The following is a 24,595-nucleotide window of genomic DNA, read 5'->3' on the forward strand; positions in this document are numbered from 1 at the left end:
AAAGACTGACTATGCAATTCGACTGAGCGAGTTCAACTCGGCCAGCTGTAGCCATCGCGTCACTCCGGGTTTAGCCAGAGCTAAACCACCGCCATTTTTTTTTCATTTACATTTATACGGGATGTCGTCGTCGCGCTGTCGATCACAGGGCAGTAGACTCCGCCCTTGGACATTGTTTTCTTGCCTTAGTCGACGACGCTTCTGGGATACGGAAACAATAGCGGCGGGGGGTGCACCATGGAACAGCGGGTTCCGCCTGCTCCTCGGTCAGCCCCTCATGCTCCTTCCTTGCCTCTAGTCCGACACAACTCAAGAACGCGGCGGCTTTTCCCCTTCCAGCCAATGGCGTCGGCCGATTCTCATGACCCTGCTGGTGTGACAAAGCATGGAAGTGGTAGATGCAAGGGGATAATCCCTTTCTTCAGTGGTCGGGGTAGACCCCTTTCTCCATTGTGGCGCCGCTCCGTGCGTTGTCATGACCATGACAGTGAGAATCAGCCGATGTCATTGGCTGGAAGGGGGTTCTGTGACGGGGAAAAGCCGCTGCGTTTTTAATTAAGTTGTATCGAACTATAATAAGTCTTTCAGCTAAACTCAACTCATATATTCAAGTACTTGCAACGCCACGGTGGCATTGTTCGCAGGGCGTTTATAGTGTAACACACGTTTAAAATTAGCTAGTTCCAAAGCAGAATTCATTCGGCATAGCACAGTTGACAAAAGAACGAAGAAAAATTTCGGCGGGGAAGTATACATACTTCCCCGCATAGACCCTTACAAAAATCGTCGATAGACTGTCTATAGACTTCCTATAGACTCTCTTGCCTTGTTGTAGATGTTTCCTTTTGACTCATCACACACTATAAATAAACGTCTACTAAAAGTGTACGGCCGCAAATTTATTGACTGTCTATAGGGCTTGCATTGCCTGTAGTCTGGTTCGTAAAATATATGTCTATAGAAAGTCTTGGGCCTCTCCGGGAAAAAACAAATTCCCGACTGCGTGCCTGATCTATAGCGTTATAGACGTCATATATATATATATATATATATATATATATATATATATATATATATATATATATATATATATATATATATATATATATATATATATTATCTAGACTATATATAGGCTATCTATGTAGTCTATATAGACTATTACAGACTATAAGTTCTATATAGACTGTCTGAAAAATGAAAACTTTGTCAGGATGTACCGAAATTTCAATGCGCGTTACAGAGCGCCCCGTAAGGTTGAAATGAATATGAAGAGCCGTGCGTCGTAGCCCAAAGTACGGCTTTCGCGCATAAAGTCGTAAAACCAGTCAACTTCGCCAGCAGCGTTTCGCTCTTGACCTAGCTCTTTCAATATATCTCTCCAAAAAACCGTTTGTCCATTCTTCCAGGATCTTCGAAACATCCGGACCCTGCCTGGCAATGTACAGCACTGCCCGTATACAGCGCGCGATGGCAATGCCTCGCTGCGTGTATAGAACGCCCCAAAGGGAGCCGGCATCCATATATAGGTGTATATATATGCCATTGCTCGCCGCCCCCTTTTCCGTCGTTTTCCGTCTCCTCCTGCCTTGTTGTCGGCCCTGTATATGAGATACACGCGTTCATTCAGCCGCCTTCCCGCGCTCGCGACGGTCCATCATTCATAGGCGCGTATGCCCCCCTCCCCCCCCCCCCCCCTCCCCCCTTTATCCGCCGTCCATTGTGCTGGCGGCCGCAGCCTTTCCGGACACACATCCGCAGCTGCAGCCTGTTCTCCATCGCGGCATTCCCGGCGCTACGGCACACGCATAAATTGAGCCCCCCCCCCGCCGCCACCTCCCGCCTTCTTCTTGAGTTCCTTCTCCGTGCGGCTCCGAGCGTCTCGAACCTTGCACCTGACTCTCGGAGCCGAGAGAGTCGCAAGTCACGGTTGCGCATGCGGGTCCGGCACCAGCGGTGGTATAGTCGACGGCATCCGGGTGCGTGGCGAGCGTGTGTGTTTTATGTTGCACGTTATTCGCGTACAGCCGCGGATACTGGTGAATAATAATAATTGGTTTTTGGTGGAAAGGAAATGGCGCAGTATCTGTCTCATATATCCTTGGACACCTGAACCGCGCCGTAAGGGAAGGGATAAAGGAGGGATACTGGTGCTGAACGAACATCCTGGAAGGAGTAAACCTTGGGACCGTTTAGTGTTCGTTACGACACCGGGGCATTGCGGGAGCGCGTTTAACCGCGATTACCGAGTGCAGCCGCGTGCTAGTTCAGTGGTGATTGAAGGTTTAGCGCAGCGTGTATCGGCAATATATATACCGCTTACCGCAAATGCGCTCGCTCACAATTTCCCCGACGCGATAGGTGCGCCGGAAGCTGGGGTTATAGGGCGCTCGGCTACTGATCCGGAGTTCCCGGGTTCGAACCTGACCGCGGCGGCTGCGTTTTGACGGAGGCAAAACGCTAAGGCGCCCCCGTGTGCTGTGCGATGTCAGTGCACGTTAAAGATCCCCAACATTATTCCGGAGCCCTCCACTACGGCCCCTCTTCCTTTCTTGTTTCATTCCCTTCTTTATCCCTTTCCTTACGGCGCGGTTCAGGTGTCCTAGCGATATATGAGACAGATACTGCGCCATTTCCTTTCCCCAAAAACCAATTATTATTAGCTGCCCGACAGCCGGGGGCCAATCCGCCTTTTTCACGAAGCGACTGCGCATGCGCGCATCCCCTGGCGGCGGTGTCGCGAAACATATTGGAAGGGTTGCGCGCTCCACTCGAGACCGGCCGTGGAAGTGTAAACAAACCGGCTTCCTACGCGGGGTGCGTTGCTGCCGCCTTCGGGCGTTCAGCGCGACACATTTCGCGATACCTACGTAATGTGTTGCATACGGCTGAAATGTCCAATATGTAAAGGGAAGCAAACTCGGACTTTTTCGCTTTCCGAGCGCTTCCCGGGACAGCCTTCGACGCAAAGCGTGGATAAAAGCAGTTCGCCGGCTCGACGATCGTGGCCGCCCTTGGGCACCGTCAAGCACGTCAAGACTGTGCGGGAATCACTTTGTGACAGGTACGGACGAGGTACTGCGGTTGAATGCGCGTGCAGTCTATCACAAAAGGTTTTATTCATGGCCAGGAAGACCCCGAATGTCACCGTGACATTTAGACTTTGTTCCGACGCTTTTTGCTTTCTCAAGCAAGACGGCCAAATGGGCAAGTGCTGTGAGCCGCTTTCAACGCGCGATGGAGCGGGCAACGAAAAAGAAGCTACGAGAGCATTCACGCATGCTGCTAAAATTTTGCCATAATCTCCTACGGAAATTTCCTTGTTTATGCCACTACACCCTGGCCAATCCCCCCGTGTGGGTATGTGCCATGTATTAAGAGGCAGAAGAAGAGGAAGGTGCGTTATGCGTGTGTTCGAATCATATCCATGATGAAGACCTCTGCGTGGTATCGCCGGAACGGATCAGTGTGCGCCTCTCGCGCTCGTATTTATGGACGCGCATGCTTGTTTAACCCATGCAGCGGTGTGCTGTGGGAAAATGCAGTGAAATGCTAGCAGAGCTGCTTTGTTGCGAGTACGCTTGTGCGTTTATAGCTCGTGTAGCTATTCTGCAGCGCTTGAACACAACGATTGCTTGTGAAAACTGTTGTCCCCAGTCGTTTTCTGTACTACGGCGTGCACGATGTAGTATCCACCTTTCATGAATGGCAGGCATATACAGCGGAAAACGCCAACCTTACTGATCGGGGATATTTCATTGAACATTATGTTCCGAATGTAGCCTTCATCTCTGAAGCGGCGGCCCTTGCTCAGCTGGTGTTCGCATCGCATGCCGGATGATCGGAGATACTGAAGAATTTGCTCTTCGGTGGGCACTGCAGTCTGCCTCTGACTTTGCACCCAGCCATCAGTCAAACTTAGAAGTCCTCCAGGTACCAGGTGCTGCCCAGGACACGCCATCGTCGACAGATTCCAACAAAACGTGCTCCGGTGCGGCACTCAGTCCGGCCGGGCTGGACGCACAGTACCCTACCAGTGAGCTTCCATCGTTGTACGCGAGGTGGCAGCACAAGAAAATAAAAAAGGCGGATTGCGCATGCGCTTTGGCGGCTCGTGGTACCGCTCGGTAGAGACTTAGGAATAGAGATAAGATTTTTACGAAGCCAGTGGAACATTTAGAGAAAACGCAAATTAATCGCTTTGAGAATAACATCGTGTACAGTAGAGCAGCCAGTTCACCAAGCTGAAGTGCCAACTAACGTGGTTCTGCCAATTGCTAGCCGTGTTTACCGGTCAGAAGTGTGCGGGCCATATGGGGAAGCGCGGGGGGAAATGCTGCGCGCCTTCCCATTACACGAAGCTAATCCCTATTCCCTCCGACTGCAGTCCCCATTTTGTTGCCCTGTGCGACTCGCTTCTTACGCAGGCTAACATCGATCAGCCGGAGAGAGGCGATGCCTACATGCTGCCCCATATGGCCTTTTTCTCCGCCGTCCCAAGGCCTTCTTGCCGCCGCCGTCCTCGGGCGCCCGCTCTCCCTTTTCCCCCCGCTCCCCTCTGATCGATGTCGCGGCGGCACGCGCCGTGCGGCGCGCGCGCGTCCTTCCCGTTTTCCCGCGCATTCGGCGAGGCCGCCGGACCACGTGGTCGGCTGAGCTTTCGCGGGTTTTTCCGCGCTCTCTCTCTCTCTCCTTTACCTCCTCCTCCTCTTTTCTCCTTTTGCTGCCTCCTGTGTGGGGCGGCGCAGGCGCGCGCAGCTGTCTTGCGAAACGTTTGCCCGCTCGCTCCTTCTCTGTCCCTCTCTACCCGTCTCTCCCTTTTTTTTCTTTTCGTGCACTGTTATTATACAACGCAGGGCAGGTGGGACAATAGCCGCATCGCATTTTGTTTTTCGACCCGCGTGTGGTGTGTCGACGACGCGTTCTACGGAGGCGCGTGTTTGCGACACTTTGTGAGGAGGGATTGTGGCGAGGGACTAATGTAAGGATCTTTTCTCCAGGGTTGGATGGAGCAACACCTTCGAGACAAGGGAAGGAGCTTGTGTAGGTGTCGCTGGGTGGAGACGTCGTCGTTGGGTTTCGGGAACGAGTTGGGACGCGCTGCCGCACTTGTGATACGAGCTCGAGCGCGACACGCCAGGTTTCTCCGCAGAACCGATTAGGGATTCCTTGCGCGTATCTTCCAGTTATGTGGATGTTCCGTTCTTCCCTCACATCGCTTCCTTCTTTACAACGGGAAGCGGCGAGAAGGTGGAAGGCGAGCGCCAGAATGGTTTTGGGGATTGCGGCAGACCCGCCGCGGTGGCTCAGTGGCTATAGGGCGCTCGGCTACTGATCCGGAGTTCCCGGGTTCGAACCCGACCGCGGCGCCTGCGTTTTTATGGAGGAAAAACGCTAAGGCGCCCGTGTGCTGTGCGATGTGAGTGCACGTTAAAGATCCCCAGGTGGTCGAAATTATTCCGGAGCCCTCCACTACGGCACCTATTCTTCCTTTCTTCTTTCACTCCCCCTTTATCCCTTCCCTTACAGTGCGGTTCGGGTGCCCAAAGATATATGAGGCAGATACTGCACCATTTCCTTTCCTCCAAAACCAATTATTATTATTATTATTATTATTATTATTATTATTATTATTATTATTAAATATTATTATTGCGACAGATGCGTGTGAGGAGTGAGCCTCATTGGACGAGTACGTTACGTGCATTTTTGTCATAATCTCCGTCTTGTATCCTGCATCGCTGATTCTGCGTTTTCGTTGCTTCGCTTTTTGTGTACAGCGAAAGTCGGCTTGGCACAATATCTGGAGTTATATTAGAGGGATTTCTCATCGTTCGCTCTTGTGTGTCGTGTACAGCGAAAGTCGGCTTGGCACAATATCTGGAGTTATATTAGAGGGATTTCTCATCGTTCGCCCTTGTGTGTCGCGCACGTGTCGGTAGACGAAGGTTCGAGGTTCGCGGTCACTGCTTTCGCGAGTTGCGTCCTTGTGTTGTAACCCCCCGTTCTCGCCTTCCTTTCCTTCCTCTCTGTTTTTCACTGCCTTTCCTTCCCGTAAAAAGGAGGGGGAGACGATGAAAGGTCAAAAAATGAGGGGCATAGAGGGATCGATTTGGCGGGAGCGGCACGCCGCGATCACGTGACGCGCTTTTGCGCTGTACGTTCCCGTGACGTCAGCCAGCGTCTTCGTTGTCGCGTGGGATGTTGCAACCACCATGCAGCCGCCCCCGTATTTAGGGAAGCTTCGGGACGCGGGGGCGTTGTAGGCGTCGAATGCGACGCGGCGGCTCGCCTACAGAGGGCGCTCTGAGAGAGTAAGGGGGAGGGCGAGAGATTTGAATTGCGAAAGGGCACACGCAGAACCGGGCAGCCCGACGCGTGGCGCGGCTCCTTTCGTTGGGACGCGGGGAAGTCTCCGGCAGCGCCGCTGTGTGCCGCCGCGAGCGCTGGCTGTCGATGTTGCTGTTTACTCCCAAAGAGCGCGCGCGGCCCGGTGTCCGGTCGTGGGTGTCACCGAGGGTTCTTCCGCCGAGCGTTGTGGTAGGGTTGGCGCCGGCGCGTCCGAAGCACTCGACGTTGGAGCGTTGTGAGTATTGCCTGGTTTCCTCGTGCAATCTGTCTCGGGTATAGGAGGGGCCTATCTGCGACGGCCAGCGCCACCGTCGGCCGCGTGAAGTACCGTGAAAGCCTGGCACGTTGTTATACAAAGCCCAGTTTTGTGACATACATATGGAGGGTCCTTCTCGGTACCTTGGGTGCGGGTTCGATTCAATGCGGGAATTTTGGCGGTGGCGCACGGAAGTCAGACCTTAATGCAAGGTTTTGTTGCCTGGCGTCGCCAGTGATGGCGCGCAGGACAGATATGAACCCAGAACGAAACCCTTCAGAGACCAAAAAAAAAACTTCATATTCATCTTCGATCACGTATTATAACGCTGATGATGGTGAGGGTTAAAGGATGACAGCATACGACGACACCTAACGAAGCGTATAATAACCATACAAGAGTGCAACAACCAGTAGCGTATATATAGGTCGCTGTTGGATGGCTCAGCAAGGTAGAACGTTAGGCCAGTTGGTACTTCATTTTCTCGCATCGTGAAACAGCGCACAAAAAAGCACCTGGACACTTGGAAGCAGTGACACGGACAAGAGCCAGAAGTATGCCGTACCCTGAGAACTTCTTTCCTGTGACTCTTCATTAATCAATTACAGCGTAGGAACTGCACCAAATTCACCGCTGTTCACCTCAGACACTACCAGGTGTTCCTCCGCGGTTGGGTATGGGCAGTTCGTTGGTGAATTAGGTACATTCACATGTGTTAAATGTAGCTCTTATTGTAACAACAGTGCTTTAAATTGGCAGACAGGCTGAAAACTGCACAAACCCTCTTTCTCTTTACAAGTTTGGTTTCCTTTCTAGACTTCAGTGATCGGATGGCGACCAACCAATTAAGCCCCCGCAGTGAGGGAGAGACGCTGTTCTCAACTTGTTCTTAACTTTGTGACAAGAAAAAAAAGGGATAAACTAACTTTGCCACTTTCTTGTAATAAATTTGAATGGCGCAAAGGAGCGAACACAGGAAGACAGATACACAAAGAGCGCCATTCAAATTTATTATGAACGAACTAACCCAACAGCAAGTACTGCTGCACTTTCTGCTTGCGGGAAATGGTTACTCCGTAGAGAGACTGATAGGTTGTGGCAGCCAAGTGCAGGCTGGGTAGTATATTCACTGGAGTCCGGATTTCCTGTGGATAGAAGTTTCCCGCGACCTGTGGTTCAGCTTTCTTTGGCACCAAATATTTGGGATTGCAGGTCTTTGACGTAACCTTGTACAAACCAAAATCACGTTACCGCCGTTGCACTGTTATGCCGAACTGCGCCACTACATATGAAATATTAATATTCTGTCACCATTTTTATACACATTCAGGGTTGAGCCTGCCGACGTCGCGCAAGGACTTTTGAGCAGTGCTGGGCTGTGAACACAGCTAATGTTTGTTCTGCGGGAAAAGGAACAATTTGCGTAATATTGGTTGGTTTACGGTGTTTGACGTCCAAAAGCGACTTGGACTCTAATGGACGCCGTAGTAATGGGTTGCGGATAATTTCGATCATCCGGACATCTTTAACGCGTAACACATCGCGCAGCACACGGGCCTCAATAGCACTTTGCCTCCATTGAAATGCGACCGCCGCGGCCGGGATCGAACCCGCGTCTTTCTGGTCAGCACTCCAATACCGTATAACCAATGAGGCTATCGTAATATGGAAATGATAATAGCAACAATCTCTCGTAACCCTTACAAAAATTTCTTCAGACAGTCTATAGACATTCTAAAGACTTCTGTCTATAAATTCTAAAGACTGTCTATAGAAAAATCCGAGAGAATAGTCTATATGCAATAGAAATCCTATAGACGGTCTATAGACAATCTATAGGTTTAGGGCCATACACTTTTAATGGACTTTTTTTTCTATAGGCACTCTATAGAATATGAATAGACTGAAAGAAATATCTATAGGAAAGCAATTGACTCTATAGGAAGTCTATAGACTGTCTGTAGACCCTTTTTATTAGGGAATGGTCGACAGCGGACTACCGCCCGTTGTGCATCTAGTCCTTTCCCGGCATAAGGTGATCTTAGTTCTCTGCGATCCGTGGGCTGAGCTGGGTCTGCCGTCGGTCCTGCACCCTCCGCGCCGCGCAGGAAGGGAAGTTGTGCGCATGCGCGGTGCTCCTATCGGGCTTCATCTCGCTGCGGCGTTGAATGAATGCGCACTCAGATTGCTGCCATGTGGCGGCGGCGCGAGGGGCGCTCTCTACCCCCCCCCCCCCACCTCGAAAGCACGTGGCTGTTTCGGCGGCGGGCGTGGTCACGTGGACGGCTGCCGTCACTTTTGTCATTCGTGTCTTTCTTTTCTCCGTCTGCGCCGACTTCTCTCCGTTCCTCAAGGGCGCGTGGAGCTCTAGCGACGAAAGTCACGTCGTTCGCGGAAGTGGACGACACCGCCACGTGCTGGCTAAGCCTTCTTCCGCGTAAGTGGAACTGCGCTGAGCGAAGGAGGTGAAGGAGAAAGGCGAGGAAGTTTATGAGGCGCACACACACGTTGTCCGATCGGATGCCTTGTTGCGCAAGAGAAGCAAATGAAATCAACAGAAGAAACCACCGCAGTGTATTTTACTAGAGAGAGTTAGTTTCACGTACGCAGAGCTCTTACGGATGACCAGTGCGCATGCCCAGAACGCCAAGGGTATGCGCGAGTCTCGCGTACGCACGTGAATAATAATAATAATAATTGGTTTTGGGGGGAAAGGAAATGGCGCAGTATCTGTCTCATATATCGTTGGACACCTGAACCGCGCCGCAAGGGAAGGGATAAAGGAGGGAGTGAAAGAAGAAAGCAAGGAAGAGGTGCCGTAGTGGAGGGCTCCGGAATAATTTCGACCAGCTGGGGATCTTTAACCTGCACTGACATCGCACAGCACACGGGCGCCTTAGCGTTTCGCCTCCATAAAAACGCAGCCGCCGCGGTCGGGTTCGAACCCGGGAACTCCGAGTACGCACGTGAGATTCTGATTTTTACGTTGCGGTCTTTGCGTTGCTTGCGTACGTAGCGTTGACAAACATGGCGGCGCCCTGCCCGCCCGCTTCACAGCGATAACAGCTTCGTCGCTAATCCCTCGACGCGATATCGTGTTCTAAACTGTTGTATTCGCCTTCGATTTGCCCATTCTTACCCTCGCGTAAAGTTTCAAGCTACAAATAGCTTTTGTTTTTCAGATATAAGGGCGGTTTCCCAGCTGTTAAGCCTAACGAAGCAGCGCTCCGACGCAGTTCGACTGGCTTTGACTCGTCTTGTCTTACAGTGGCTACAGCAGTGTCCTCGTCTGTCAGTAGATGGCGCTGGGAAGAACGCGTGGCATCTGTCGCTTACGTGCAACTAAAAGGGTTTGAAACGACATGCGCGTGTGCTACGTAGACTTCTCACGTTCGCGTGCGTGAACTCTGTACGTACGTGAAAGTAAAACTCTCTACTGTTAGCTACAAATTAAACGCGAACAAGACATTTTAAACGCAAACAGCAATTATGAGGAGGTGCTAGCCGGGGGATGCTCGGTACTAGCGTAGGTTAATTTGACCTCGAAGGCGCAACGACCGTCGTTTAGAAGTGTTTATCGACATCGTTTGTAATTTTTCTCTCCAGAAGCTATAGTCGGATTCAACTCAAGAACGAAGCGGCTATTCCCCGGACAAAGCACCCCCCCCCCCCCCCGCCCCCCTCGGGACATGGGCGGCCGCTGATTCTCACGAGCGTGCTGAAAGTGAATTACCGTATTGAACATCTTTGCAATTATTTTCCCGCGCTTTCGATTGTTTGCATTTTTCGAAAAACTCTTTCCTAGTTCATTTGGTGCTACGTACCATCTTTGGTCATGTGTCATGTTTATGATGGCCCCGCTTATGTTATACACCACAAAGGGCACCTCGGAGTTCATTAAGTGGTGGTAAATGAGGACTGTTTGTTGCCTCCTGTGCTTTGCGTTCGGCCTAGCACTACGCTGGCAGCATTGGAGCCTGCGACTTCCATTATCACGCGTGGCGCTACAGTCGAACTTCGTTATAACGAAATCGTTTATAACGAAGTAATGGATATAACGAAGGAATGGCGATTCCACGTGGAAACTCGGCCAGTGCGGGCTGTAACGAAGATACGATTATAACGAAGTACTCGCGGGACCCCTTCAGCTTCTTTAGAGCGACGTTCAACTGTATATACTACGCGCGTTTGAGGTCAGTGAGCAAAACAGGCATACTGGCGAGTGCATCAGTCAGTAAATAGACTGTTAGCATAAAGTCAGTCGGCGGCCACAGAAAGCGTTCCTGACAAGAGAGCTGTAACGAATTTTTCATGGGGGCTCGGAGCGCGAGGCCTGCACCTCTCAGACACTTGGACCCATTCGGTCGAGGGTAGAAATGTACGCGTGCTCCATATGCACGGACTAGCTTTGTTCGGCCGGGACGCGCAACACAACAGGCTATCAAGACACTATTGACAGAGTCAGTACATTACAATAGGAAGAGAATAGAATGAGAGTGTTGCAGCTCCTCTTTTTTCCGCGGCTCGGAAGCGCATGTCGCGCTCTAGCGAGATGTAGTTAGAAGTTCGCGACTTCGGGGCTTATGTTGCTCATGGTTTGAGATGTCTGTGGAATCATTAGCTGACAACATAAATGCAACGTAAAGTCAATGGAGAGTTAGTAAAGGGTAATGTAACAATAAGCGGACGTAATACTTTGGGGGGGGGGGGGGGGCTGTATGCGTACGTGGCTGCATCGCTCTCTTGTGACGTAGTTACTGCGGCGTTGGAATACTAAGCTTGTCTCGTTAGGTTACGAACATGAAATCAGTAGGTGACATCAGGAAAGCAACAGGAAGTCAATCGGTAGTTGATAAAAAGCCCGTAGCGGCGTGGCAATGCTGGGCTTGTCATTAGGATTTCAACACGAAGTCAATACATGACAATAGAAAAGCAATGTAAACGCAATGGAAAGTTAATACTAGTAGAGGGTTCGTATTTCAGAAGAATGGAAGTGATTTTTCGCGAGAGTCCTGAGCGTCGCGGTCTTGCTGCCGCAGGGCGTTTTAGGTGGCGTGGGGCTTGAGGGCTCCCTCCCACCCCCGACGTCGCCGTCTTCGAGCCGAAGTCTATTTTCAGGTCTCTCGGGGAGGGGGGGGCGCCCCGCAAGAGAAGCACGCCACCGGCTCTTCTCCCCTTGTTCTGCTAGGGAGTGTGCGCGCTTCCAGTCGTCGGGCGCGCGGGGGGGGGGGGGGGGGGCGCAGTGTAACGCGTCGGCTAGGCGCCACGTTACCCCCCCCCCCCCCCCCCTCGCCTTTACCTCCGTCTTCTTCAGCGTGCGTGGCCAGGGCATGTGAGCGCGTACGCTTTGTGATCCCCTTTCGCCGTCGTCTTGCGTGGTGTGTGTGTGGCTCGTCACGCGCTGTTTTGTAAGCCGCGGATTTTATTACTATCGTCTCGCTTTTCTTTTTTTTTTTTTCGTGTACGCAGGGCTCCCGACCGCGTCTTTCTCTCCTCCTCCTCCTCCTTTCTCGCTTTTTAACGCGTTTTCTCGTCGTCGCGACATTCTCTCTTCCCTCTCCCCCTTTTCATCCACCCTTTCATTCTTCTCCTCAGAGCGTGGCTCGCTTGCTTTTGTCTCCGGGGCTCCTGGCAACAGGCGAGCTCGCGTAGGCGTTCCGCCGTGGGCGGCGGGCCGCCCGGCCGGCTCCGCCCCATGTAGCGGGGCGGTTGCGGTAGTAGCGCATTCGGCTCGCGAAGGAAATGCGTTTCATTTTGTGTTTCGTCATTTCATTTGTTCCAGAGTTTTGTGCCCCCCCCCCCCCCCCCCTCCACCTCCCTCTGTACGCACACGGGGTGTGCGTGCAAATCTTGTTGGCACCTTTGTCCATCACCCCTGTTTGTTGGAACTCTTCTAATTTCGGAGCTGCGCTGACGTCGCGTGATGTTCTGTGTGTGTGTTTTGTCGGACCCTCGACGCCTTAGCGGAAGGGATTTTCGCGTGCCGTAACTTTTTTTTTTTTTTTAGCGGGTGCAAAGCGTTGAAAGCCCGTTGGCATGGGCGGTAGCGCAGGCGTGTGTTGACTTAGGACGTAGAAAAAAAAATGAAAAAAGAGGATAGTTTCAGGTTTTTCTTTTTTCAAAGAGGCAGAACATGCCTATAAGGAAAGAATCAGTACGGAAGGTAGGACTGAAGTCGAAGCGGTCTGGGACCATACTTCCTTTTATTGAGTACAAATATGAAGTGCGTAAGAATTTTATCGGTTAGTGAACACAGCTGATGACCCTAACTCGAAGAGGGGCGAAACATATTTTTTTTAATTACGTAGAGCTTGAAATAAGGGGAGGGCATTTTTAATGCTCTTGGTGTTGGTGAGGCCGCACGGCCGGTTCGAATAAACCGAATGTTCGAATTAAGCGAGTTCGAGCGAAACTCTATTGCAGCTCATAAAATTTACTATCTTGATTGCGGGAACTAACGAGTTGGACTATACACCGTTACGTGAAGTGCGTGGCTGTGGGGGGGGGGGGGGGGGGGCATTTGTGTGCTCATTAACTGATGGGGCCTCGTTCTGTGCTGGGGAGATTGCGGTGGCTTTTTTTAACAGCGGTCGTAAAACAAACAGTGGCGCGCCCTGGCGTACTGACATGGCTTTATTGGACCGTTAAAGGAGGGGGAGTTTGTGGCTCCTTGTATACTTCCGACTGTCGTAGATAATGATGCCTTATATGCCGCCTAGGATAAGTGCATAGAATGGGAGCGGGTTTAGCGGTCATTGCGCTCTGTGTGTCCACGCGTGTTTCGGAATAAACCGAAGCGCCTCGTGGCCGGGCCTTCCCATGTCATGCGCATGCGCGCAGACACTCGCCAACTCGAGAACAAAAGTGTTCTATTGCGCCTAATTGTTTATGACCACATAATAATAATTGGTTTTGGGGGGAAAGGAAATGGCGCAGTATCTCTCATATATCGTTGGACACCTGAACCGCGCCGTAAGGGAAGGGATAAAGGAGGGTGTGAAAGAAGAAAGGAAGAAGGAGGTGCCGTAGTGGAGGGCTCTGGAATAATTTCGACCACCTGGGTATCTTAACGTGCACTGACATCGCGCAGCACACGGGCGCCTTAGCGTTCCGCCTCCATAAAATCGCGGCCTCCGCGGTCGGGTTCGAACCCGCCAGGATGTCGAAATTATGCCTGAGCCCTCCACTATTCGGCACCTCTTTCTTGCTCTCTTCTTTCAGTCCCTCCTTTATCCCTTCCCTTACGGCGCGGTTTCGGGTGTCCACCGAGCTATGCGAGTAGGGTACTGCGTCACTTCCTTTCCTCAAAACGGATTGTCAATTTTCCAGTGCACGCGGCTGTATGATACGACCATTATATTCCATTTTTTATCGCCTGTCACGTCTGAAGGAACCGGTGCGACATGCGGCGATAATGCGAAATGGAATTTAATCATCGCGTGCTGCACACTGGCCAACTGGGCAAGCCTGAAGTTATACGTACTACAGCTAGAAATGAAATGCGAACAGGACATTTGAACCACAGACAGACAAATACACAGCTCTTAGCCAGGGCAAGCTCAATACTAGCTCCTATTCTTTTTCCTCCGAAGACTCTTTTTCAGAAGTGTTAAATCAACCTCGCTTGTGTTTCCATTCAAGGAGCTAATATGTTGGTGTTTTTGTGTTGCCACCTCAGTTTTCTTGTTCGCGTTTCATTCGTTAATAATAATTATTATAATAGTAATTGTTTTTTGGGGAAAGGAAATGGCGCAGTATCTGTCTCATATATCGTTGGACACCTGAACCGCGCCGTAAGGGAAGGGATAAAGGAGGGAGTGAAAGAGGAAATGAAGAGAGAGGTGCCGTAGTGGAGGGCTCCGGAATAATTTCGACCACCTGGGGATCTTTAACGTGCACTAACATCGCACAGCACACGGGCGCCTTAGCGTTTTTCCTTCTTAAAGACGCAGCCGCCGCGGTCGGGTTCGAACCCGGGAATTTCATTCGTTGCTGGTAGTACATTTCGCGTGTCTGCAAAACTCGACCCAGTGCATTTCGTTGCTGCTGGAAGTGGCTTCGCGCTGCCGTTATGAGGTCAAGCACTACTTCTTCTTCGTCCTCTTAAGGTCAATCACTTCTGTCGGTGACCTCGTCTTCCTATTGTTATGAAGGAGAAACGACCCTAAAGTGCAGGGAAGTCAATTTTGACCTAGTCAAGGAGTGTTAGAATAGCCTGCTGGTAATTTCCTTCGTATAGGGAGCTATAGCTACGCTTGTAGGAAGAGGCAGCGTATTACTGGCCCGTCAGTGTGATTTCTTTTTCATTCGCCTCACCGGGGGGGTGGCATGTGTGTACCCCCTGCCGTGCGTGTGTGTGCACAAAGCGAGGCGTGCGTCACGCTGACCCAGCAGAATGGCAAACACGCAGGTTGATTGCGAGAGTGCGTTTCCTCAGCGTTCGGTCGGCGCTGTCGTGATTGGGCGACTAAACAAGCCTCGCTTGTCGAAATCGTTGGGGCGAAGTTTTTAACGAAATTTAACGCCGCCGCGACGACGGAGGACGCCACAGTCCGCTTGTCTTGCACGGTGGACTGACCAGATTGCACGATCCATTGGACGGGTAGAAGGAATCGACAGACCGGCCTTGTGTGCTTTGCTTTGATGACGGAACTGAGCTGAGTTGTCTTTACAGCAGTTTCTTTAGTCAGTTAGTCTAAATAGACCGTCGATAGACTTTTGTATATAAGGTCTACGTAGGCTTTGGGATAATAAACAGCGGAACAAAAGTGGCGCTGTTCATGTTGTCATAGCCCTTTAAAAAAATTTTTAGACAGTCAATAGACTGTCCATTGACATTTGTCTATAAAACGTATATACTGCCTATAGACAAACCCTATAGAGTCGTCTGTAGACAGTCTATAGATTTATGGCCATGCATTTTTAGTAGACCTCTGTCTATAGACGGTCTATAGGTTATGAATAGAAAAAAATAAATATCAATAGGAAGACAGAATAGTCTATAACATGTCTAAGAAAGTCTATAGACCATTTTTCTAAGGGTGCGGAACCAGTGACTATATAGGGCCTTCGTTGTGCGCACCCTCGTATATACCTGAGCAAGAAATTTAGGAACACACTTGTGGGTGGCTTCGTGCTGAATTTAACCGGCTTCGTTAGTCGCGATGGAGGAAAATTTTAAGCCCGGAGCGGCAAGTAGAAGTCTGATAAGCGTACTGGTATTGACGTTCAAAGCCATTGGGTTAGAGAATTACGGTGAGACAGGTTTCGGGGGCGAAGTGTGACGCAGGTATAGGACGTTGGTTCTGACGCAGAAAGAGAACACTGACCATGTGATGCACGGTCAGGTTTGGTCACGTGCGCAGTGGCCGGCGCACTTCTGGCATAGGCTGCTCAAATGTATTTACATACTCAGATTCTTCCGGCTGCAACCTTCGATGGCCAACCGGCTTTTCGGTACATTGGGGGTATCCGCTCGGCGACTTATTGCGAGACCACTTTTTGCAAGCTCAAGTCTATAGCCTCTTATAAACTCCTCCTGTAGTCCCGTATACTATATAAGAGCCTCTAAACTGTAGTCAGATACAAGTCAAGTTAAAAGCGGCTCTTCCCCGTCAAAGGACCGCCTTCCAGCAAATGGCGTCGGTCGATTCTCATGAACCTGCTAGCGTGAGTTGCCTGGTAATGCAGGGGGGATACTATTCTCCGACAATGCAGGGAGGGGACTACTACCCTTTATCTTCCACTCCCTGCATTGTCACGCGGGCAGGTGCGTGAGAATCAGCCGACGCCATTGGCTGGAAGGGGTTCATTGATGGGGTAAAGCGACTTGTTTCTTGACTTGTATCCGACTATAGCATGCATAAAAAAGCTTCAGAGGTGCTACCGCCCACGCCATAAGCTCGCAGATGCGTACCGCTGAATAAATTGGAAAATTTAAATTGGTTTTCGGGGAAAGGCAATGGCGCAGTATCTGTCTCATATATCGTTTGACACCCGAACCGCGCCGTAAGGGAAGGGTAAAGGAGGGAGTGAAAGAAGGAAGAGAGAGGTGCCGTAGTGGAGGGCTCCGGAATAATTTCGACCACCTGGGGATCTTTAACGTGCACTGACATCGCACAGCACACGGGCGCCTTAGCGTTTTTCCTCCATAAAAACGCAGCCGCCGCGGTCGGGTTCGAACCCGGGAACTCCGGATCAGTAGCCGAGCGCTGGATGCGTTGTTGGGCAAGTTGGTTCGTGGCAGTAGATTAGATGGGTTGCGCATATAGGGGAATTCACAAGAAAGACTCTAAAGGCCCGTGTTATGTGCGGTGTCAGTGCAGGTTAAAGAACCCCAGGTGGTCCAAATATCGGGAGCCCTCCACTACGGCGTCCCTCATAGCCTGAGTCGCTTCTGGACGTTAAAGCCTGAACTCCATGTGCGCGAAAACTCACGCAAAGGCGACGGCGGCGAGCGACGTCGTCGAGCGAAGCATATTTGCCTTGTCGCTTGTCTCGTCGCTCGGATCTGCGCCAACAGAAGATTTCGCTCGTCGCCCGGAAGTTCCCCACGCGATTGGCCAATCAGAGCCCGACACAGCCGTTTCCGGTTTGTCCATGGTTTGTCACAGCTTCTCCTCCGAGATAGCCTCAACCACCGTGGTGTCAACAAGCCCGTCGTCTTGGTCGTCGCCACCGTCGAGAAAATATTTGCTTTGCCGTAGCTGAGAGGCAGACCCGAATAATTTGAATAATGAGTAGAATGTGCTTGTCTGTTGCGGAGGGCTAACAGCATTTGGAGCGGGCGTACTGCAGGGAGAGATGCGGGTCGAGCCGCGGGTACGGGCGTTCGATCCACCCTACCGCTGGGCTACAACTGTGCAGAAACACTCGCGGCGCGCATTCTCACTGGTAAATTATAGTTTGCTCGCTTACAATCAGATTGCGGGGACAGTTTATGGGAGTGTTTTCACTGAGCCGGAGTGCACAGGCACCGAACGAAAGCACACCTTCCCCGTGAACCCGTGATGTGACTTCGTCTCCGCAAGCACGCCTTTGGCTATCTCCGCTGCCGCTACACCGCTGCCGTAGAGGAAATATTCCTTTGGCCCTGACTATGAGGCACACTCACAAATTTTAAGAGAGAGAACAGGTTACGGGCCTGTTTACTAAGCACGGAGTCCGCTGTGCACGGTACGGGTTCGCGTCGCCTGCCGCCTCGTCGCGTCGCTCGCTCTTTCGCGCACATGGAGCCCACTCCTAAACCCTCGTAAACCATAACCATTCGCAAGAAAGAAGGCGGGACAGGCAGGCGCACGGGAAGGTCCCGCAGGATAGGCTCTCCGAATACTTGGAGCAACGAAACACATTTCCAGACACTATGTTCGGCTTTCGCCCACATAAGTCGGCACAGGACGTACTCCTCCAGCTCAACAGAGGCATAATACAACCAGTCGAACACCCACACAATGACGAGGTCGTCGTGGCCTTGGTCTTGAAAGGAGCCTTCGACAACATCAAACACAGCGTCATACTGAGACACCTCAATGAAACCAACTGTGGCCGCAACACTTTCAACTATATCAAAGACTTCCTGACCGATCGAGCCGCACTAATCAGAATCCAAGAGGAAGAATTTGGTCCGTGTTAAATGGGTACGCGGGGGACACCACAAGGCGCGGTGCTATCGCCCCTACTCTTTAATTTGGCGATGCTCCATCTCCCAGACAAGTTGAATGGTATTACGGCATGCGCTGCATGCCTATGATATCTCGATCTGGGCCACAGAGGGAAACTTAGGGCGCATGGAGGAATGCCTGCAAACAGCCGCTCACGTAGTGGATCGCTACGCAGGGCAGTGTGGTCTCCAATGCGCACCCAACAAGTCTGAATTTGTGCACCTTAGGTCATCCCCTAAGGACACTACCCAAATACATCTCTCCTTAACAAGTGGCCCCATACACGAGGCCAAAGAGATTCGAATACTCGGGCTCTTCATCCATAATCAAAGAAGAGTAGACACAACATTGCACAAACTCCGCAAAGTTGGAGACCAAGTAGGCCGTATAGTCCGTCGCGTCTCCAACAAGAGAGGGGGTTTGCGAAGCAGGGATGCCGTGCGGCTGGCCCATGCTTTCGTAATCAGCCGAATCCTCTATTCGGTCCCTTATCTACACTTGCGGAAACACGACGAAGACAAAGTTGAGGTAATACTCCGCAAAATGATGAAGAGGGCACTTGACCTTCGTGTGTCCACCTCCAATGCGAGACTTCTTGCATTGGGAGTGGTGAACACTTTTCAGGAACTCAAGGAAGCCCATCTCACAAATTAATACACGAAGCTAGCCCAAACGAAGTCGGGTCGGCACTTGCTAGCCCGCCTTCACATCCAACATGATTTTCACATTCAGGAGCGGGTCCGAGTGCCCGAACTCTGGAGACGCGCCGTAAGAGTTCGACCCATCCCCACTAAGATGGACAAGGAGGATCATAGTGGTCGTCGTCAGGCTAGGGTGGAAGCCTTAGCGCACCACTATGGCAACAAACATGGTGTCTTTTACGTAGATGTAGCTGGGCCTACCCACGGGGGGTGGTACACGGCCGCGGTCATACATCAAGAAATACAGGTGGATGGGCTTTCCTTTCGAGCCCCAGGCACAACACAAGCTGAAGAGGTTGCCATCGCCCTAGCTGCTTCTGATTCAAAATCCAAACACATAATAACATACTCGCGTTCGGCATGTCGCAATTATGAGGCTGGCTGGATAACTCCACTAGCTGAACGAATACTAAGGAACTGCAGCCGGGATACCGATCCTACACCCCGCTGCCTGGTTTGGACTCCGGGCCATCAGGGCCTAGCAGGAAACGAAGCTGCAGACGCGGCGGCCCGAGCACTCATTCACCGGGCGTTCCCATTGGCTCCTGAGCACCTGAAACCTGAAGGTAGCTGCTTACTCTCCTTCAAAGCTATCACATCTTATTATTATAAGGATAGGCATCGCCTCTACCCGGCCCCTGCAAAGGGACTGGGGAAAGCAAACGAACGCGTTCTACTCCGATTATTCACGAACACAATGCTGTGCCCGGCAGTACTAAAACACCTCGATCCCGCGTTCACTGGCAGGTGCAAACACTGTGGGGAGGTGGCTCACACCTACCACATGGTTCGGGCTTGCCAGCGTAACTCAGCCCCCCCCCCCCCCCCCCCCCCCCCACCCCAACCCTACCAGAGAGGAATGGGAGGCGGCCCTGCTTGGCTGTTCGGACCTTCAGTCCCAAAAGGCTTTGGTCAAGAGGGCTAAGCTGGCGGCTTCGACCAATGGGGTCCCGGAATAAAGACTCCACCCATTGCGGGACTCTTTAAAGAGCCTCACCTCTTTCATTAAATAAAGGCTTTTCACCACCACCACCCGCAGGAAGGCAATAGCAGCGTAACACGGCACTTGCCAACCTCGCATTACCGACGATGGTATTCTCGGTTAATTTTTTTTTTGTCTTTATGACGTGGGATTTACTGCCAGTTGGAGTTTTGCACGCGGTGACTTCTTCGGCATGCGGCCTTTACGGGGCTCGTGATGTTTGCAGTACTCTTCCAATACGCCACACTTTCCTCGTTCTTTCAAGCACGCGTTCACGACAGCCTGCCGCACGTGGTCATTGCAGCTTCGTGCGTCAGCGTATAGTAGTGGAGGCTGCAAGCTCGAGCCGTCGTCTTTTTTTCAGCAACTGCGTGACAGCGTCTCGTGGTCACGCGAGAACGGACCTCCGCGCTGACATATACCTTCTGCTCCAACAGCCACGGAATGTTGTCCCCCAGTCCCACGTTCGCCACCGTGACGCGCTGTTGCCCCGCGAAGGTGTCTTCCTGTTCAGCTGGGACGAAGCAACCAGTTCTCATCGTGGGCTTGCGCTGGACGCCGACCGCGACGAGAGAGGGACTAACTGCGTTCGCGAGGCACCGACAGTTGAGGAGCCACTCGCGGATGCCATGACCAAAGGTGGGTGGGCTCACTCACTGCGGCGAGACTGAGGGTTCGCCGACGCGTTGATTCGGGCTGGTCGATTGTGCGTACGTGCAACGCTGTGGCCGCTGCACGGTTCAAAATCACGTGACCGTTTCGTGCACCTTCGAATCCGACCGCGGCGGCTGCGTTTTTATGGAGGCAAAACGCTAAGGCGCCCGTGTGCTGTGCCATGTCAGGGCACGTTAAAGATCCCCAGGTGGTCGAAATTATTCCGGGGCCCTCCACTACCGCATCTCCTTCTTCCTTTCTTCTTTCACTCCCTCCTTTATCCCTTCCCTTACGGCGCGGTTCAGGTGTCCGCCGATATACGGGACAGATACTGCGTCATTTCCTTTTCCCCAAAACTAATTATCATTATTATTATTCGTGCAGCACCTGTAGCTTGCATGACCACGTTCATTCATGCCTTGCTGCTTTCTAGAGCGTGGAACGTCGGAGCAGGTAGACTACGGATCTTCGCACACTGTGCGCAGACCGACGAGTCAAACTGACGAGACGACGGCAGCACTGCAGTGAACTTAGATTGCGCAGTGCAGCGAGTGCGGATCTGCGCCGGACTCCAAAGCCGTCGCTATAGGAGCGGTCCGCTTTGAAGAGTTTCCGATCGCAGCGCCGCCGTGTCGGCGACACGGTGATGGGGGCGCTGCGATCGCGAACCCTAGAAAGCGGGTCTCGAAGCGGGTGGTGTCTTAGGGGTGTTCGAAGTGTTCGTCTTTTGCATTCCCCAGGCACGCGGCAAAACTCCACTTCCTGGAGTTTTGCCGGACTGCGTATAGTCAACCATGAGAACAAATTCGCAGCCTGTTCTCAAGGAGTCGTTTACAAGATCCCTCTAACATGTGGTGCCAGTTACATAGGCCAAACAGGAAGGTGCCTCAACGAGCGTCTGAAAGAACATCGCAGGAAGTCACGTCAATTGGCAATTGAAGGCCATTTAGCCGAACACTGCGGGTCCTGCAAGTGCAGGGCGCTACTCAAGAAATGCTCTGTTATTTACAAGCACAAAGATCAGCTCACCAGCGAAATTGTAGAAGCGCAAGAAATAGCGCGAGCTGAGAAGACTTGTATCAGCGTGGCATCAATCTGCCTAACGAAAAAAGAATTAACCTTCCTCACCGAACGAGAGCGCTCTGGAGGTGGCAGACATAATTGAATGGTTTTTGATTTTGTTGTCCTTTTCTCGCCAAACGGGGGCCCCGAGGTCGTGTCAGCGTACTTAGTGTGTTTTTTGCGCTTTTATACCAGGTTCCTTGTTATTCGCTTTCATCGAATTTAGCCGTGTTTTTGTTGGCTTTGTAGTTTTGTTTTATGCGGTCTTGTTTTACACTGAGTCTTTGCCGTATTCTGTTGACGTTTCAGGTTTCATTCTCATGTTTTTAGCCCTTTTAGTCCTCCTTTGTCATTTCCCTGGTTTTGTGACGTAGCCTTCCGTCATAATTTTTCTTCTGTGATATGTTCGTGATTAGTTTAGGTTTTAGCTTGTGTCGTCCCGTCTTTTACCTCTTGTTTTTTGCCAGTCAGTCATCTGCGACAGGGATGTTCCACGTGCTGCGGTAGAGCTTAGTGCACTCGTCATGTTGTTTGCCTCGTGCGATATCCTGATTTGCCGCTTCGCACATCGCGTCCATGTGCGCCACTGTTTGATTATTGTTCACAGTGTGGGCGTGTTGCTTGGTATAAATTCGGCATATTGGCAGCCAAACAATAAAGTTGTAAGTTGCCGCTTGTGTGTGTGTGTGTGTGTGTGTGTGTGTGTGTGTGTGTGTGTGTGTGTGTGTGTGTGTGTGTGTGTGTGTGTGTGTGTGTGTGTGTGTGTGTGTGTGTGCTCTCCTGCTGTCCTGTCTCTTGATCTGCGCCATTATTCCGTTAAGCGTGTCTGACCAACTTGCCCAATCCTTTACGCTTCCACTTGCTCATTACGTTTGAAAAGCGATGCAATGAACTCGCCAACGCTTTCCATTAGGCGACTCTAGAGCGTCGTCACACCGTTCGCCTTTGAAGTCTCCCGCGCTTTGCAGCGTCCCTTCTAGAACGCTGTCACAGGACGACCTGCCTTGCCGTGTTTTTGAACGCTGTTCCAACTTGTCGCCTGCCGTACCGGATAGATTGGACGCACCCACGCTTCGCGCTCCCGCGGACGCAGCGTTTCTGACGTGACACGCGAAGCCCGCGGTGTCTTCGTGGCTTTGCTTCGGAAGCCCGTAGGCAGCCCCTTTCTTTTATTTATTTCTTCTTTTTCCCCCTTTGCAAATATTTGGAAGCTCGCGGTCTGCCGCCTGTTGGGTCAGCTGAGCTGCGCCGTTATTTCTCGCTGAATGCCGCCGCCGAGGTCCGGAAAGTCCGAAAGGAAGGCTCTGCAGCTGTGTCGTGTCCACGGAGCGCCTGACCAAGTAGGGGCAGGGGGGGGGGGGGGGGGGGTTGCGTCAGCGCGGAAAGTTTTCCAGATACATCGGTTTCGCACAGCCGTTGGCGTCTCCTGTACGACGGCTCCTCATTCGTCGCGTAGCTACACCATGACTGGTCGTCAGTCGGGACGCAGCTCTTGGCGCGGAAAGCGCTTTTCTGTCTTGTGCGACCTGCGTTTTTATGGAGGAAAAACGCTAAGGCGCCCGTGTGCTGTGCGATGTCAGCGCACGTTAAAGATCCCCAGGTGGTCGAAATTATTCCGGAGCCCTCCATTACGGCACCTATCTCTTCTTTCACTCCCTCCTTTATCCCTTCCCTTACGGCGCGGTTCAGGTGTCCACCGATATATGAGACAGATACTGCGCCATTTCCTTTCCCCAAAAAACCAATTATTATGTCTTGTGCGAATCCAGTGACTATAGTGGAACGCGTCGCGACGCTGTGGGTCAGTAACGCGCACTCTCGACCGGCAGCTTCCTAGCCTATGCTTTGCGGGCGCTCTTTCTCGCTCGCTGAGTTTACTCTCTTGATTGCCCTCGTTAGCGAATGTATTAACTAGTGCGTCGAGAATTGATTTCTGGAGATTGACGCTGTCGCGGCGCGTGTTACGTGAATGTGACCGTTTAGCTGCGAACAGGGTGTAAGTGCACGTCGCAGTTGCGCGCTGCTCGGGACGCGCATTTTTTTACTGTTCGTCGTTGTTTTACGTTGAACTTGCGTGAAGTTACGTGCGCGGAGAAGCAGAAGCGTCCTTCACATCTTGATCCGCGCTGGACTTGTGGCGTCTCCCCATACGGCGTCTTCAGCGGCTGCGCCTGTGACGCAGCCGTGGATGGCATGGTACGCACTGTAGACAGCTCGACTGAGCGACGCTTCCAGAGCGTCCATACGCGCGTTGAATTCGTGACCGTAACGCTTTGCCGACGCACTTGTGACGCCCAGTAACCGCGTTTACATGAATGCGACAGAATGCTGTTCGGGTCGATTCTTCGATAGAAAGAGCGTGTTTTGAGAAGGAAAGATGCGACTCGTCATGTGCGCAGTGTTTTTGCCCTTTCTTTTAAAAAAGTGGACTCGTCTCGACCTCTGTCGCATTTATGTAAACGTGGCTAGTGACAACGTCGCGCGCTGACTTAATACCGCCGTCTGTTCGACGCTAGCGTTGTAGATTTGTGTCCAGTCCCTCTCTTCCCGCAGCACGTGTGTGTTATGCGTGAGAAGACGGATGTCGTCGGAAGTGCGGCGGCTTATACCCCCTGGTAGAGGCGAGGGGGGCGGCGGCGTTCTCGGCGTTGGCGTGCCAGCGGTCGTATCGCCGCGCAAACCGGTTGGATTGGCGGCGGCGACTCGGTCATTCCGCGGGGCCTCTGGCGGCGGCGCCGCGTGCTGGCTTCGAGTGCGGTGGCGCCGGGAGCAGTGGACCGACGCCGCGTTCCTCGAGGCACCCACCTCCGGGTGCGTTGTCTGAGCGAGGAGCGGCCGTGCGCTCCTGAGCACACGGCTGTTTCGAGGCTCAGGTGGGCGCACGCCTTTAGTGCCAGGCAGTAGTCCCGCGCTCGGCGTTTTTCCGATG

At 52.1% G+C, this 24,595-nt stretch overlaps 1 protein-coding gene across 2 annotated transcripts in view; it reads left to right on the forward strand.

The window, feature by feature from the left end:
- The window catches only part of wge (BAH domain and coiled-coil containing protein winged eye), a 185,858-nt gene that overhangs the window by 51,986 nt on the left and 109,277 nt on the right, over nucleotides 1-24,595 (forward strand). The gene's annotated exons all lie outside the window — the stretch shown is intronic.

The sequence above is a fragment of the Amblyomma americanum genome, chromosome 8 (genome assembly GCF_052857255.1).
Source record: "Amblyomma americanum isolate KBUSLIRL-KWMA chromosome 8, ASM5285725v1, whole genome shotgun sequence".
In the NCBI taxonomy this organism is placed as follows: Eukaryota; Metazoa; Arthropoda; class Arachnida; order Ixodida; family Ixodidae; genus Amblyomma; species Amblyomma americanum.